Source organism: Macaca mulatta, chromosome 9, assembly GCF_049350105.2.
Source record: "Macaca mulatta isolate MMU2019108-1 chromosome 9, T2T-MMU8v2.0, whole genome shotgun sequence".
Classification (NCBI taxonomy): Eukaryota; Metazoa; Chordata; class Mammalia; order Primates; family Cercopithecidae; genus Macaca; species Macaca mulatta.
Genome location: NC_133414.1, coordinates 5,491,493 through 5,507,197, shown reverse-complemented (window position 1 = coordinate 5,507,197; position 15,705 = coordinate 5,491,493). Strand labels below are relative to the sequence as shown.

Here is a 15,705-nt window from a genome sequence, read left to right as displayed (position 1 = left end):
GTGACACTGGGCATTCTGCCCTGTAAACAGGAGACATAGGTTTAATAAGCATTGATTTCATTTAACAAGTTTGTATTGAGTAATCTCTGTGTACCCCAGTCCTAGGAATATGGCTGAAAAATGGTAAAAAAGCATCCAGGCACTTGTAAATTGACATTTGAATCTCATTTGCATTCTAATCAGTAAGTAAATTAATAAGCAAGCAAACAATTTCAAATACATTATGAAGAAAAACCAACAACATGATAGATGGGGATGGAGGGGGTGGGTGAGAGCTGTTTTTGATGGAATATTTGGGGGTATGTTTCTCAGAGTCTGAGTGAGATGTGTGCAGAGAGAAGGAGCCAGCCAAGTCGGACATAAGAAAGGGTTTTCCTGCAGAGGGGGCGCTAGAAACTCTGAGACAGTATTAGCTTGGGGTGTTCCAGAAACAGAAAGGATGTCAGTGTCCCTTGAGAGCTCAGTTGGGGAGTGGAGAGAGAGAGAGAGATGAGTTTATAGACAGAAAGCTTCACCCCTGCCTTCTCAGAGGTGCAGGGGAGATCTTGAGGGTCCAGAAAGAAGTGTGGGGCTTACTTGAAGAAAATGGGAAGCTGTGGAGGGTGATAAATGGGAGGGATATAATTTTTTTAGCTTTTGCAAAGGACATACTGAATGCAATGTATTAGGAGAGAAGAAGTTGACATGGATGGACATTTTTGAACTGATGTTAAAATAAAACATTTGATTCCTTTTTCTGTACCTTGATGCATGCAGATGAACATACCCACTGTATTAGTTCATTCTCATATTGATATAAAAAAATACCTGGGACTGGGTAACTTACAAAGAAAAAGGTTTTATTGGCTCATGGTTCCACAGGCTGTGCAGGAAGCATAGCGGCTTCTGCTTCTAGGGAGGCCTCAGGAAACTTACAATCACGGCAGAAGGCGAAGGAGAGGCTGCATATCTCACGTGGTTGGAGCAGGAGGAAGAGAGAGCAACGGGGGAGGTACTACACATTTTTAAACAACCGGATCTCACAAGAACTCACAACAGGGATGACAGCACCAAGGGGGATGGTGTTAAACCACGAGAAGCCACCCCCATAAGAACTCACAACAGGGACGACAGCACCCAGCGGGTAGTATTAGACCGTAAGAAGCCACCCAATGGCCCCGTCACCTCCCACCAGGCCCACCTCCAGCATTGGGGATTACATTTCAACATGAGATTTGGGTGGGGACACAGAGCCCAACCATATCACCTCCACCTGTCTTGAAATGCCAGGGCTCCCTTCCCAGCCCCACCTGAAGGCAAAGTTCTAGAACCACCCTGAGACAATGAGCCAGTCACTTCAAATTGAGCATGAAACGACTCAGCATCCAGAGCAAAGAAAATACATAAAGTGCCTAAGTGGGCCTAATGGGCTCTGAGTAATCAAATCTATCATCATCTGTATGCTTTCCATATTATGGTGGGAACACTTTGTAGCCAGCCTAGCTCCCCTCCTGTTCCTGTTAGAATTTTGTTCTTAGAATAAATTTACATCCGTCCCCTGGTGCCAGGGTTCAGGCTGTGTTGCACTTTTCATTATAAGCCATGTTTACCGAAGGTTTACAACTTGGCCGTAAAAACCAGTTGGCACCGAAACTGGAAACTTGGCATGAACAAATTGGCATAAACATTGGCCGGAAGCAGTTTTTCTATCTAAATCTGAGAAAAACAGACTAGGTCATTTTCAAGTTATTTGTGTTATTCATGCATAAATAAAATGAAGCTTGACATCTTCAAACAGTTGTTTGCTTTTGCACTCTTCAAAAATAGATTGGATCCAAGAAAAGTAACATTTGGTAAACAAATACTCCATGACGGACTGTAAAAAAAAAGTAAGGAAGAAAGAGTGGAGTGCAGCACATGAAATAGAAAGGGAAGATGGAAGTGTTTCAAAAGTCACTTGTGTCAGAAAGTAGAGTCAGGAAAGGTATTATTAGGTGATTATGTGGTTTCTAGAGGCAAATTTAGAGATTCCCTTGGACTCTAAATTAATAGTGTAAATAAGCAGAAAACAAGCTTTCAAATAAAATACTTTTTTTTTGAGATGTGAAGCACTCTTCATCTAAACACACAAGGTAACTAAATATATGATGTTCAGGCAGGGAAGATCCAAGTGATTTCTAAATATGTTTTCTAACAGCAGTAGGCTTGGCCTGTAAAACAAACAAACAAAAAGTTTAAAAATTAGGGGAAGAAAAAAAATAAAATATAAATGATATATTAAAACATGTTGGTTAAAAACAATAGCATCGATGCCTGAAGCCCCTTTCCTCTCATCTATGCATCGAATTAAGTTTAGAAATGCAGTTTGTGGGTTTTGCATTCCAGCAGCCAGTAGCAGCTCTGTAAAGAGGGAAAGTGACGGTGCCGACCGCTCCCCAAAGAATGCCTTTTTGGCAAATTTAAAAGTCAGCCTTGACGTCAAGTGACTCCTGAGAAGGCTCCGCTTGAGTTCTGTGAAGCGTGGGCGGATCGGACTTTCACTCTCGAAACTCTGTCGGGGGATGACTACAGAGACAGTTTAGGGCAAAATAAAACCAAGCCAATTCAAACAGAAAGTAAAAATAAGTCAGAGAGGAAAGAATGTGGAGGATGGACCAGGCCTGCTGGGGCCTGCGTTCTGTAACAAGCACCGTTTGGGGAAGGAGTCGTTCCATAGGCTTGCTTTTTATTGATGTTCCTTCCTAACCGTTGTTAGCAGCAGCTAAATCCATATGGTTTTTCTTGGCAAAATGGATCTTGTCCTCTATTTGTAAAGTGTTGTTTCCCCAAACTATAGGCAGAGTAATAGAATTCTATCATCAGAAGTGGAAGGATCTTCCACCTGGGGATTTCACCCGAAGGACACCCTTTGGTCCTTACCTGGCTCTTAGGATCAGCATGGTTTGATCACCACGTGGTGATTCAAGCTAACAGTTATCTTGGGACACATCTCAAAACTATTAACTCCCCAGAATGATCCACGGTGTTGATTCTCAGGTGGACGCTCCCAGTGTTTCCTCCTTTGGAGAAGCTATGAAATCACTTGTTCACCCTAATATCAAGATTGTTCCAGCCGGGCGTGGTGGCTCACACCTGTAATCCCAGCACTTTGGGAGGCTGAGACGGGCAGATTACACGAGGCCAGGAGTTCGAGAGTAGCCTGGGTAACACGGCGAAACCAGGTCTCTACTAAAAATACAAAAATTAGCTGGGCATGGTGGCGCCCGCCTGTAATCCCAGCTACCCAGGAGGCTGTGACCGGAGAATCGCTTGATCCCAGGAGGCAGAGGCTGAAGTGAGCCAAGATCGCCCCAGCCTGGATGACAGAGCGAGACCCCATTTCAAAAACAGAAGAAAAAAAAAAAAAAGATTGTTCCTATTAGCAACTATAGCAATCCCAGGTCATTGAGGATTCCAGCTTGTCAGGTGCTTCCTGGATAGGTTTTTACACCATAGAGAGTTCACTTCCACATTGAGAAGTATGAATAAACACATGCAATGACTCCATTGAGATTATTCTGTAGAGATGAAGAAATTAAAGACCTAGGGCACACTATCGGGGTTCCATAGCCCAGAGACAAAACAACTCAGCAATTAACAGGCCTCATAGAAACGAGACTGGGAACCCCTTAGCATTTCTGCAGAATTCGCAGTTATTTCTAAGTATATTCCTTCCAGGTGCACAGTTAGCTGATTTCACCAGTCCATAGATTCCTTGAGGGACTGGTTTACATCTTATTTTTGTATTCAGTTCCTAACACGGTGCCGGACACTCTCCAGGGCTTCGGTCAAATACTGATGCCATGATATGGGTAAGTGTTCCTATCTGTAACTAGAGAGAGAGACAGGTGTTCTGGTTTTGTTTTCTTTTAACAGACTGGGGAAGAAAACTGTTTGGAGGCTAAAATAAAATTTGCACCGATCAGCATAAATGAGTGAGTTGTCTGGAATTACCACATGGTAGATCTGAAATGCCGTATCTATAGGGAGCAGGTGCCTGGTGAAGAGGGACTGTCTGGACACTGTGATCAGAGAGAACTGATGACTTCTACAGCACTCTGCCCTTCAGCTTAATATTCTACCACCAACAGGCCTTGGGTTTCGGGGGTTGATGGGGCAGTCGGATGATTAGTGATGACAACTGCAGGGGAAGTAAGGGTGGGAAGAAGTGTAGCTGGTAAAAAACTTCCCATCTTTTAGTCTTCAACTTACAACTGGGGGAAAGTATTACATGTTAAATCCAACCCAAAGAAAAGAAAGTTCGTCAGAATCTCCAAGCCGAATGGGGTCTGCGACTCGTTCCATTCAGACAGACCAGACAGGCCTGGCGCAGCTTTCTACTCTGCTCCCCAGAGCTGTGCGACGCGTAGTCCTTGGCCCATTCCGGCTGCATAAATGTGCATTCTTTGTATTGGAACCCAGAGTGTAGGAACTAGTGGCTTTGACAGAGAATCAGGCTGGCCCTGCATCCATGTGAGACATTCCTATTCTTTTCTTAAGGTTTCTTCGTTGTTACATAGTATCTTGGGAAATGAAACAGAAAGCTAACTGCAGTGTTAATTCTTGGAACTGGCATGAAAATGAAGAGGAGAAGTGACACAGCGAAACAGCTTATGTTTCAGAATGGAAGACCTGGATTCATTTTCTACCTCTGTACTCTCAGGGTTTGTGCAAGACTTTGACCAATTACTTAACCCATCTGAGCCCCAAGAATCCTGACCATAAAATGAAGCTACTGCTTCCTACTTCTGGACAATGTATGGATTGGCTGGGCGGGGAGGGGGCAGAAAAAATTGTCCTGGATGTCCTCTTTCTTTTCTGGTGCATATCTTCCCCACCAGCAAGCTCGGTGGACCGGACCTCCAAATGTATCCTGACCCCGAGCTGTGTGATTTCTTTTCCTTCCAAGCCACAGCCATCTCCATTCTGGATGGCATCCATGTGCTCCTAACGCTCTCCTGCTTCCTCTCAGACTTCCCAACCATCCCTTCCCCGGGGCATGCGTGGGATCCAACAGCGTGAACCTCATCACCTTATGCCTACTGAAGGCCCTACTTGGCTTCCTAACGCTCTGCAGACAAAAGAACCCATGAACACCCAAGCAGAGCCTGGGCCCTGCCCGGTTCTGGCCTCCCTCACCCCTCCCCTCTGCCCAGGCCCCACCCATCCTGGCCTTACCCCTTCAACCTCCCTGAAACACACCAGATGTCCTCTGGCCCCCTCTGGCCCCAGCTTCCCCTGCCCCCAGCCCTTGCCATAGACCTCCCATGCCTGGTGCTCCCAATGTTTACTTCTCAGGTAAAATCTCTCCTCTTTAGAGACGTGAGATTGAGCCTCGATCTTTCAAACCAAAGGAGCCTCCACACCTCTCTCCCCACCAAACGCTTTATCTGTTTCCTTTGTATCACTCACCTGAATTCTGTTTGTATTTGTCAGTGCCCCCAGAGTGAAAGTGCAGGGCCCTACATGAGCCCAGAAGGTGCTTTTTCCCGAAAGTCTGGGAGAGAAGAGGTTCTTGGAGAACCGTGAAGCCCACCTGCATGGGAGGTGTGACAGCCGGCAGTGCTTCTCCTGCATCCCATCCCTGTGCCGCTCCCGGGGCCATGAAGCCACTGGACAACGATTAGACGATTGAGCTCATTATTATAAAATAATCACATTTTTCTACTATAAACTTATAGTAATATTCCAGTTTAGACAGAATGAAGAGCATCCAGAAAAGCTGAACAATGAGCTCCTAAGATGATTCCAGCATATGGCTTGGGTGGTCTCATGGCAAGATGTGCACACAAACAAGCAATAGTGAATTGTGAACACCTCTGGCAAGTGCTCTGGTTGGACTGTATTTTCAGAGCTTGTAAATTTCCTAATTCCTTTTGCGTAATAGCATTAATGATGCGCGGAGGCCAGTTACATTTTCAGTCATACTTTACTGCATTTTAGAGGGAAATTATCTATTACGGTTGAATTTGCAAAGTTGGGTATTTCCAAAGGTCATGGGATTTGCGCCCCACAGCAGGAAAGGCACACAGGGGAGCCAACTCTTTACTGCCTGTCTGAAGGGTGACTTGGTCTGTGACCTGGTTTTGGTGGCATCCCCAGGTTCACAGCCTGTCTGCCTCACTTTCCCTTACTGGGTGTGCGGCCTGTGAACAGAGGGTGAAGACACACATGTGGAATCTCAGCCTTGAGACACTCTGCAGCAATGCCAGACAGGATGAGAGAGTTGTGGGCAGGATCAAGTCCAGCTGGGGATGCAGGAATAACTCTCAGGACATGACACAGTTTTCCGTATCACAAAATAAAGGAGGAGAAAGCTGGCTTTGGGTGGCACAGTTTCCAAGGGGTCCAATCTGTTAAATGTAGAATGCTTCAGTCTTATTTCTTGGCAAAGTGTCGCACTTGAATTATTGAGTATCTGCTGTGCACCGTGTACTGGCCATCTGACCAGGTGTTTCATACATGTCCATGTTAACCCTCCCAGTAGTCTACAAGGTATTGTGTTCCCTGAATAGGTAGGAGAACTCCAGCTCAGATCATGAGGCAGCCCACCCAAGAACAGCTGGTGGATGGCGATGTCAAGACTCAAACCCAAGCCTGTAGTTATCTGTGAAGAAGATGATGGAGGTGGTGAAAAGGACAATGAACATGTATGCACACTGGTTATAAACATGGTACATGAACTGGAGAAGCAGCAGTCCTGAGGTGGGCACTATTAAGGTGAAAGGTGGGACTCAACTCCGGAGGTGGGGACTCGGGCTCTGGACGAGATTGAAGACCTGCTATAACAAGGAAGAGGTGAAAGCAACTCTCCATAAGACACTCCCACCAGTGCCATGTCAGTTTACCATTGCTATGGCAACGCCTGGGAGTTAAACACCCCATTCCATGGCAGCAACTTGATAACCCAAAAGTTACCATTCCTTTTCTAGAAATTTCTGCATAGTTGCCTTTTATTTTTTATTTATTTATGTATGTATTTATTTTTGAGAAGATGTCTCGCTCTGTCGCCCAGGCTGGAGTGCAGTGGCATGATCTCGGCTCACTGCAAGCTCTGCCTCCCGGGTTCACACAATTCTCCTGCCTCAGCCTCCCGAGTAGCTGGAACTACAGGCGCCCCCCACCATGCCTGGCTAATTTTTTTGTACTTTTAGTAGAGACGGGATTTCACCATGTTAGCCAGGATGGTCTCCGTCTCCTGACCTTGTGATCCGCCTGCCTTGGCCTCCCAAAGTGCTGGGATTACAGGCGTGAGCCACCATGCCTGGCCTCACAGTTGCCTTTTAATATGCTTGTAATTAAGATGAGTAAAAATGGCCGGGCACGGTGGCTCATGCCTGTAATCCCAGCAATCTGGGAGCCCGAAGCAGGTGGATCACTTGAGGCCAGAAGTTCGAGACCAGCCTGACCAACATGGCAAAACCCCATCTCTACTAAAAACACAAAAATTACCTGGGCTTGGCAGCATGTGCCTGTAATTCCAGCTACTCAGGAGGCTGAGGCGGAGGTTACAGTGAGCTGAGATCGCGCCACTGCACTCCAGACTGAGAGACAGAGTGAGACTGGGTAAAACTATGACTGCAGAACTGTCCTGAGCTGCTCCTCTCAGTGCTCTACCTAGTGGGTAGCCTGCTCTGTGGGGGCATTGTGGAGACGCAGCAGTGGCCCCTCAGTAAAGCTGCTTTCTTCCGCCACCAGCTCACCTGGTATTCTCCTCAGAGCAAAACCAACAACCTTCCCGGGCTAACCCTCAACTGGGGACTTGATACAGTTTGGCCATGTCTTCACCCAAATGTCATCTTGAATTGTAGCTCCCATAATGTTGTGAGAAGGACCTGTCGGGAGATAATTAAATCATGGGGCCAGTTTCCCCCATAATATTTTTGTCTTAGTAATAACTCTCATGAGATCTGATGGTTTTATAAGGGGTTCCGCCTTTCTCATGGCTCTCATTCTCTCTTGCCTGCCACCATGTAAAATGTACCTTTTGCTTTCCACCATGATTGTGAGGCCTCCCCAGCCACTGGGAAACTATGAGTCTATTAAACTGTGAAACTGTGAGTCTATTAAACCTCTTTTTCTGTATAAATTACTCAGTCTCGATTACGTCTTTATCAGCAGTGTGGAAATGGCTTCCCTGCCCTGCATCACTACTGTTTTCCCTATTTTACAGGTAAGGAAACTGGGGCTCACCAAGTCCCAGATCACAGCATCAGAAAGCAATGGTGTCTGATTAAAGTCCATTGTCCATGCAGCCCCGGGGAGCAGGCATCTCCCACACAACAGTCATGCAGCCCCTGGTAGCAGGCATCTCCCACACGACAGTCCTGTCCCCACAGGTCTGGCACGGTGCCTCAGGACACCTGTAAACACCACGTTTCCTGGAGAAGCCAGTCACGGCCCTCTGGGATGCATGATAAGATTTTGTGTGAGTTAATACTCACAAGAAGAGCCCAAGGATCGCCACCTGGCAAAGCTAAGACAGACGTTCATCTTCCCTCTCATCTGAGCCAGGCAGCCCAGCAGGAGTGAGTAAGTGGAGGGGCATGACTCTGAGTGCTTGGAGAAAAGGGCCAGGCATGCCGCTGGGGGTCTCCACAAGTGAACCGAAAACCTACTCTCCTCATCTCTTTTGTGTTGCTTAGAATTGAGAAGAAATAAAATGTATTTCTTACGGTTATGGAGGCTGAGAAGTCCAAGGTTGCAGGGCCACATCTGTTGAGGGCCTTCTTCTTGGTGGGGCCTCTCTGCAGAGTCCCAGGATGGCACGGTACATCACATGGGGAGGGGCTTGAGAGTGTTAATGTGTTAGCTCTGGTCTCTCTCCCTCTTCTTACACAGCCACCAGTTCCCCACTCATGAAAGCCCATTAATCCATTAGCCCATGAAAGTGTTAATCCACTGGACAGGTGCAGTGGCTCATGCCTGTAATCCCAGCACTTTGGGAGGCCAAGGTGGGCAGATTGCCTGAGATCAGGAGTTCGAGACCAGTCTGGCCAACATGGTGAAACCCCTTGTCTACTAAAAGCACAAACATTAGCTAAATGTGGTGGTTCATGCCTGTAGTCCCGGCTATTCTGGAGGCTGAGGCAGGATAACTGCTTGAAACTGGAAGGTGGAGATTACAGTGAGCCAAAAATCACATCACTGTACTCCAACCTGGGTGATAGAGCAAGACCCCATCAAAAAGAAAAGAGAGAGAGAGAGAGAGAGAGAAAGAAAGAAAGAAAGAAAGAAAGAAAGAAAGAAAGAAAGAAAGAAAGAAAGAAAAGAAAGAAAGAAAGAAAGGAAGGAAGGAAGGAAGGAAGGAAGGAAGGAAGGAAGGAAGGAAGGAAGGAAGGAAGGAAGGAAGGGAAGGAAGGAAGAAAAGGAAGGAAGGAAGGAAAGAAGGAAAGAAGGAAGGAAGGAGGGAAAAGGAAGGGAAAAGGAAGGAAGGAAGGAAGGAAGAAAGAAAGAAAGAAAGAAAGAAAGAAAGAAAGAAAGAAAGAAAGAAAGAAAGAAAGAAGGAAGGAAGGAAAGAAAGAAAGAAAGAAAGAAAGAAAGAAAGAAAGAAAGAAAGAAAGAAAGAAAGAAAGAAAAGAGAGAGAGAAAGGAAGGAAGGAAGAAAAGGAAGGAAGGAACGAAGGAAGGAAGGAGGGAAAAGGAAGGGAAAAAGGAAGGAAGGAAGGAAGGAAGGAAGGAAGGAAGGAAGGAAGGAAGGAAGGAAGGAAGGAAGAGTGTTAATCCACTCATGAGAACAGAGCCCTCTTGACCTCATCCCTCAAAGGCCCCACTTCTAAATATTGCGGCCCTGGGGATTGAATGTGAGCATGAGTTTTGGAAGGGACAAATATTCAAGTTACAGCACCTTCCTGCTTCTTCTCCCACCAGCCATTCCTTGGCAGGTGTATCAGGCTCATAACTCACGGCTCAGTTTCTTCAGGCTGTTTCTTCTGAGCTCTGATGCCACCCCCTTCCTGCTCAGCCTCCAGAGCTCTTGCCAAATGTCACAGGGGCAAGGACGTCTTTCCTGAGCCTCCCCTGGAATGGAGACATTAGCCTCCCTTTAGCCCCCAAGGGTGTTGCTGCCCTTGGATTCTGGCCCTCAAATGATTCTCACCGTTCCTCAGTCACCCTGATTGTGCAGGCCTTCCTAGCACATGGTGTCAGGAAAAGCGAGGCTTGATGCCAAGCCTAGCGCTCATGGATGCCATCCCCAAGCTGCCAAAGGCTCTTCCCATCCCAAGTACTCAAAGACTTCATTTCAGTCATGGAATTTCCTTCTACAACAGCTTCCTCCTGCACTGTGGCTATAGGTCATGTTTACACATTTCCTTCTGCCGGCTTGTAAATCTCCTGTGCACAAAAACAGGCCTCATTTGGTTCCTTATGGCACCTTGGATGATATTTAGTGCATAACTGAGTTCAATAAAAGTTAGTTGAGAAAATATGACATGAAATAGGGGAAGAGTTCATTCTCTTCAGGACTAAGCACATATGTCTTTCCTACCCCAAGAAAGAAACATGTTTGCAAAACTATTTCAACATGAATTAATCAATCATGATTCATGGTTTATGTAGCTCTTCCCAGATAGATCAAATCAAATCAAAGTCTCATTTCTTTTAACGTAGCAGGGCACAGTTGACACCAGTGTGCTGCAACCTAAGGAAAGGCAAATGGTCTGGAGGGAATACATGCAGACATAGTTTTTAAAATGAGCCTTTGCCTGTTTCTCACTCCTCCCTTTCTCCTTCTCCTGGTCCCAGCTCATTCCACCCAACGAGTTGACTTTCTATCAAACAATCTGTCACTTGAAAGGAGGCAAGATTTCTATAGTTACTTGGGAATCTACAGACTATAAAAAGCCCTTTATTTTGACGGCTAGCAAGGCATTTGCTGTGTTTATAACGCCTGATTGCCATTTTTCTGCAGGTACTATTCTCCATGTAGAGTAGCATCCTTCAGAACTCCAGTGTGTTATCTTTGTGTCGTCCAGAGCACCACGTGGAGTGACTGCGAAGTCAATGGACGGGTAAATTGCATTCATCAATTTTAAATGTCATTGTGATATATCTTTTCAATATGTGTAATCATATATAAAATACATATGGAATCTAGTTACAGTCAAGTTGACAGTCTCTCATGGGGACAATTTAAGTATTAAAAGTTATAAATATATATTTACTAGTCCTTTATTTTGCTGCTGTGTATTTCGGTAGTTTCTCTTAGAATTATCTTAATAACTGCTTTAGTCTCTGAGCATGAGTGTTACATATTTATTTATATATTTTTATTATTTTCCTTGTAAACTGAGTGAAGACAGAAAGGAATCAGGGCAAAAGCAAGACAAAACTTTTTCTTTTGAAATGCAAATAAGTAGAAAATGTAAATCCAGACCAAAATGCACTTTACATGCTGTTATGTGCACAGTTAATGATGCTTGCACAGGACGTAGAACTGCCAGGTACTGGGCCAGCTTTATGAAGATGGGCGGTTATCACCAGATATTGCTGGATTTAAAGTAGTATTTTGTGTGTGTGTGTGTGTGTGTGTGTGTTTAAATGTGCACATACATGCTGAGGTATGTGTTTATTTTTTCTGGAAAAATAAGAAAAAGTAGCAATTTGGGGGGAAGAATGTAATGAAGGGAAAAGTTTATTTTATAGCTGTCTAGTCTACTTAAATGCTCTATGTGAAGGTAACTTGTTAACCATGAAAAAAATCAGTACAAGTTATCTTGGTGCAATCAAAATCACATTTTTTTATATGCCTCTGTATTTTAAAATCAACTAAAATCAATGGTGTTTTGTGGCGGGGGGGGGGGGGTTGTTTTGAGACAGAGTCTTGCTCTGTCTCCCAGGCTGGAGTGCAGTGGCACGATCTTGGCTCATTGCAGCTTCTACCTCCTGGGTTCAAATGATTCTCCTCCCTCAGCCTCCTGAGTAGCTGGGACTACAAGCGAGCACCACTACACTTGGCTAATTTTTGTATTTTTAGTAGAGATGGGGTTTTGCCATGTTGGCCAGGCTGATCTCGAACTCCTAACCTCAAGTGATCCTTTTGCCTTGTTCTCCCAAAGTGCTGGGATTTCAGGAGTGAGCCACCACACCAGGCCCTAAAAACAAGTTGTTTTAAAGTAAGTAAGTTATGACCTATTTGGGACTTTGATTAATAGATAAAATATGAATGTAGAGAATTTACTTAAATCTTACACATTCTTTTAACACCTTTCCTGTACTTTGTAGGTTGGTATCGCTATTTCCACTGACTTGCTGAATATTCTGTAGCATGAAGTAGAGAGTTTCTTTGCAGATCTTGTATGCTGGTGCCAGATGCTCTAGATTCTTCACCAGGTGGAGGCAGTGGGCAGGCCACCAAGTGCTCTAAGCGCCCAGCATAATTGAGCCAGCCCTGCTGCTGAAGGGAATCCCAGGAGACAAAAATCACCTGCTTTGGTTGCTGGCATCTTCATCACCCAGGAATTTTACAGTTAGTGTGCTCACTGCTTCGAAGCTTGTAATCATTTTTACAGTCACCTACCACTTTACAGATGCGTGAAGGAAAACACGAGTTCAGACGCACCGCCCGGTCACGGAAGCATCGTTGCTGACTGCCGTCCGAGGGCCCAGCTGCAGCTTTGCTGGGTGGATTTTCTTCTCACCCATAAGAATTTTAAAAAGCAAAGACAGAGACGCCTACATCTAGAAAAAGAACTTGTTGACATGCACTCAGGGTTTTCATGAGGAATGAATCGTGTTGGGAAACCCGTGTCTACTGGCCACCTTATCTATGATCCCAGCACTGAAAACTCTGAGAGTTTTCTTCTGCTGCCAGTTCCTAGAATGTAGCATATTGCATCACGTCCATTCTCAAAATGAAGGCCCACCGTGGGAATAATTTAGAATATAATGCAGTGGGAGTGGGGCGAGGTTGGGAGGGTAACGGTTTTGGAAACCTGTTATTTCTTTGGAAAAGATGATGTGATGTTTCAGGCAATTCTGGCAATGTATTACTATTTCAAATCTCTTTCAACCTAAATTTGCCAGTGGTGCCTCAGACATATTAATTCTGGAGATCTCCTTCTTTGTTAAAAGGAAGGTAAGCCATCCTATCTCATTTCCAAAACCGCAAAGTTTTGGGATAAAAGGAGTGATGTAATACAGCCCCAATGTCTCCTCTCCTCACAGTAGGGGTCATATCCACCTCCTCGTGATGATGGCATTAAAATCAAAGAATTCATGCAAAGTGCACAGAACTGCGGGTGGCCAACAGCTCTTTGTCTACAACAAAGAACAACACTGACAGTAACAATCTCTTAGTGGTATAATCTGAGATTTGAAAGAGCTTGGGAAAAAAGACAGTTGTGGAGAGAACTGTGGACGATTCAAAGTGTCTTGCTCTACCACATTCTTCTCCATGTATCCACATTTATAATTATTCCGTGACACATTTCAGATGGTTTTCATTCATGAAGGTCTCTGGAATGTACCCCACGTATATAAGAATTATAAAGGGCCGGGCGCGGTGGCTCATGCCTGTAATCCCAGCACTTTGGGAGGCTGAGACGGGCGGATCACGAGGTCAGGAGATCGAGACCATCCTGGCTAACACGGTGAAACCCCGTCTCCACTAAAAATACAAAAAATTGGCCTGGTGCGGTGGTGGGCGCTTGTAGTCCCAGCTACACAGGAGGCTGAGGCAGGAGAATGGCATGAACCTGGGAGGCAGAGCTTGCAGTGAGCCAAGATTGCACCACTACACTCCAGCCTGGGCGACAGAGCGAGCCTCTGTCTCAAAAAAAAAAAAAAAAAAAAAAAAAGAATTATAAAGGAAGGAGAAGAACTCGGCCTGAAGAGCATATATACATATATAATAAGATATATATAGCCAAGGCAGGCAGATCACGAGGTCAGGAGATCGAGACCATCCTGGCTAACATGGTGAAACCCTGTCTCCACTAAAAATACAAAAAAAAAAAAAAATTAGCCAGGCATGGTGGCATGCACCTGTAGTCACAGCTACTCGGGAGACTCAGGCAGGAGAATCACTTGAACTCAGCAGGCAGAGGTTTCAGTGAGCTGAGACCACACCAGTGCACTCCAGCCTGGGTGACAGAGCAAGACTCCATCTAAAATTAAAAAAAAAAAAAGATATATAAAAATCATGTAATATATTTGTAATATATAATAAGATAAAATAAGGAGATAAGTAATTAATTCAAGTCGATAAAATGCATTTATTCCATTAAAAATACTATTACAACTAGGATTCGGTTTTTACTGATATCTCCATTGCTGACACTAAAACAAACCTCTGGACCAGTATAAACTAATTCAGAATTATTTTTCCCTTGCTTCCTCAAAGATCTCTTTTCCTCTTTCTGCATTGCAGCTGCCTGTTTCCGGGTCGCTGGCTCCTGCGTGGCGACGACCCCTTCCATCCCATGCGTCCCGGTGAATCCCAGCCTCTCCAGTTCTCAGTCGGCCTAGCTCTGGAACTCTGACTTCAAGCCTGCGGCCCACCTGGATTCCACATTCCAGGACCTGACGTTTCTTCACTTTCACTTGCTGAGTCCCACAGCACCCCATCCCCTTCTCATTGTTACTGCTGTACTGTTTCCTGTGGTCCCTGATTATGTTGGGCCTCTCAGAGGCTTCGGGTAGACTTTTCTACCAGACCAAGAGGCTGTGGCCATCTGCAAGTACAACACAGGAAAGCTCTTGTGGTGATTACAGTCATGAAAACCTTTGTCCCAGTATATAGGCTGAAGGATAGTTTGACATGAGGGTGACATTTGACTCCATTTAATTGGACATTAAATGAAACACATAGCATGCCTTTATTTGGTATTTAAATTATACCTTAGAGAAAATACTTTACATGCTGGGTGCAGTGGCTCACGTCTGTAATCCCAGCACCTTGGGAGACCGAGGCGGGTGGATCTCTTGAGGTCAGGAGTTCGAGACCAGCCTGGTCAACATGGTGAAGCCCTGTCTCTAATAAAAATACAAAACTATCCAGGTGTGGTGGCACACATTTGTAATCCCAGCTACTCAGGAGCCTGAGGTGGGAGGATCACTTAAACCTGAGAGGTGGAGGTGCAGTGAACCAAGATCATACCACTGCACTCCAGCCTGGGTGACAGAGCAAGACTCCATATCCAAAAAAGAAGAGGAAGAAGAGGAAGAGGAAGAGGAAGAAGAAGAAGAAGAAGAAGAAGAAGAAGAAGAAGAAGAAGAAGAAGAAGAAGAAGAAAATACTGTATATTCATAATATTTTTGTCTGACATTTGACATTTTGAATATGTAGTATTATAATTCTATCATAAACAGTGGCCCAAGAACCTACATGGAACTTGGGAAGCTTTTTCCCCATAGAAACATAAAGGTATTTACAAATTAACCTTTAACATCCATCAGTTTGTACACTGGGAACTGATTTTACGCAATTTTTACTTTGACCCACAGGTCACAAGCAGCATCATCACCTCCTGAAGGCAAGTCCACACTGGGCCCCAGGAGCTGAGCTGTTGCGTTTCCGGATGACACATTTCCTCACATGCTTCCATCAATTCTTTCTGTGGTCACCACACTCCACGTTAATTACCACAACCTTTGCCTTGCCTGTGTTGGATTCTATTAGTGGCTCAGTCCAAACTCTAGACCAAATTGAGTCATCCTGCTCTATTGTGACATGGGATAGTCAAG

The 15,705-nt window shown here is 45.0% G+C and overlaps 3 long non-coding RNA genes across 4 annotated transcripts in view; 1 reads left to right on the top strand and 2 right to left on the bottom strand.

Moving 5' to 3' along the window:
* Positions 1-5,931: 5,931 nt before the first annotated feature.
* On the bottom strand, positions 5,932-10,361 carry LOC144331059 (uncharacterized). The gene is made up of 3 exons (XR_013397898.1): positions 10,118-10,361; positions 8,694-8,808; positions 5,932-6,625 (listed from the first exon to the last, which is right to left on the bottom strand). It is a non-coding gene; the product is annotated as an uncharacterized LOC144331059 (long non-coding RNA).
* A 256-nt stretch (positions 10,362-10,617) lies between these two features.
* Positions 10,618-15,645, top strand: LOC144331058 (uncharacterized). The gene is made up of 3 exons (XR_013397897.1): positions 10,618-10,819; positions 10,931-11,030; positions 14,390-15,645. It is a non-coding gene; the product is annotated as an uncharacterized LOC144331058 (long non-coding RNA).
* The window catches only part of LOC144331060 (uncharacterized), a 43,268-nt gene continuing 39,807 nt past the window's right edge, over positions 12,245-15,705 (bottom strand). Inside the window, exon 3 of one of the 2 annotated variants that reach the window (XR_013397899.1) lies at positions 12,245-14,126. This is a non-coding gene — a long non-coding RNA (uncharacterized LOC144331060). Of the gene's footprint in view, positions 14,127-14,213; positions 14,694-15,705 lie in introns of those variants that run through there. The other variant, XR_013397900.1, reaches the window with a different exon arrangement.